The sequence below is a fragment of the Arachis ipaensis genome, chromosome B10 (assembly GCF_059453495.1).
Source record: "Arachis ipaensis isolate K30076 ecotype BB chromosome B10, ASM5945349v1, whole genome shotgun sequence".
Lineage (NCBI taxonomy): Eukaryota > Viridiplantae > Streptophyta > Magnoliopsida > Fabales > Fabaceae > Arachis > Arachis ipaensis.
The window spans coordinates 64,027,087-64,028,585 of NC_142435.1; the positions used below are offsets into that span (position 1 = coordinate 64,027,087).

The 1,499-nt window shown below is 40.8% G+C and overlaps 1 non-coding gene across 1 annotated transcript; it reads right to left on the bottom strand.

Annotated features, from left to right (window-relative positions):
* Positions 1–405: 405 nt before the first annotated feature.
* LOC148580299 (small nucleolar RNA R71) lies at positions 406–513 on the bottom strand. The gene has a single exon (XR_015897519.1). It is a non-coding gene; the product is annotated as a small nucleolar RNA R71 (small nucleolar RNA).
* Positions 514–1,499: the final 986 nt, after the last annotated feature.

Genomic DNA, 1,499 nt, shown 5'->3' on the forward strand with positions numbered 1-1,499 from the left:
ATGGCAGCCGAAAACAACAACAATGATGGAGATGCAAGGAAGATGCTTGGTGACTTTACTGCACCAACTTCCGACTTCTATGGAAGAAGCATCTCAATTCCTACAATTGGAGTAAACAACTTTAAGCTTAAGCCTCAATTAGTTTCTCTAATGCAGCAGAATTGCAAGTTTCATGGACTTCCATTGGAAGATCCCCATCAGTTCTTAGCTTAATTCTTGCAAATCTGTGACACTGTTAAGACCAATGGGGTTAATCCCGAGGTCTACAGAATTATGCTTTTTCCCTTTGCTGTAAGAGACAGAGCTCAGACATGGTTGGACTCACAACCTAAAGAAAGCCTGAACTCTTGGGAAAAGTTGGTCAATGCTTTCTTGGCAAAATTCTTTCCACCTCAAAAGTTGAGTAAGCTTAGAGTGGAGGTGCAAACCTTCCGACAGAAAGAAGGTGAATCCCTCTATGAAGCTTGGGAAAGATACAAGCAATTGATCAGAAGGTGTCCTTCTGACATGCTTTCAGAATGAAGCATCCTATGTATATTCTATGATGGTCTGTCTGAATTGTCCAAGATGTCATTAGACCACTCTGCTGGTGGATCTATTCATATGAAGAAAACGCCTACAGAAGCCCAGGAACTCATTAAAATGGTTGCAAATAACCAGTTCATGTACACTTCTGAAAGAAATCCTGTGAATAATGGGATGCCTCAGAAGAAAGGAGTTCTTGAGATTGATACTCTGAATGCCATATTGGCTCAGAATAAAATATTGACTCAACAAGTCAATATGATTTCTCAGAATCTGACTGGAATGCAAGCTGCATCCGGTAGTACTAAAGAAGCCTCCTCTGAAGGAGAAGCTTATGACCCTCAAAATCCTGGAATGGAAGAAGTGAATTACATGGGAGAATCCTAAGGAAACACTTACAATCCTTCATGGAGGAATCATCCTAATCTCTCATGTAAGGATCAACAGAAGCCTCAACAAGGCTTCAATAATAATAATGGTGGAAGAAATAAGTTTGGCAATAGCAAGCCTTTTCTATCATATTCTCAGCAACAGATAGAAAATTCTAAGCAGAGCCTCTCTGACTTAGCAACCATAGTCTCTGATCTATCTAAGACCACTCTCAGCTTTATGACTGAAACAAGGTCCTCCATCAGAAATTTGGAGGCACAAGTGGGTCAGCTGAGTAAAAGAGTTACTGAACTCCCTCCAAGTACTCTCCCAAGCAATACAGAAGAGAATCCAAAGAAAGAGTGCAAGGCCATCAATATGTCCAAAATGGCCGAACCTGTATAAGAGGAAAAGGCAGTGAATTCCTGTAAGGAAGACCTCAATGGACGTCCAATGTCCACTAAGGAGTTCCCTAATGAGGAACAAAAGGAATCTGAGGATCATACTGTTGCCATTCATGAGCTCTGATGAGTATTCTTCCTCTGAAGAGGATAAAGATATTTTTGAAGAGCAAGTTGCTCAGTATCTAGGAGCAATCATGAAGC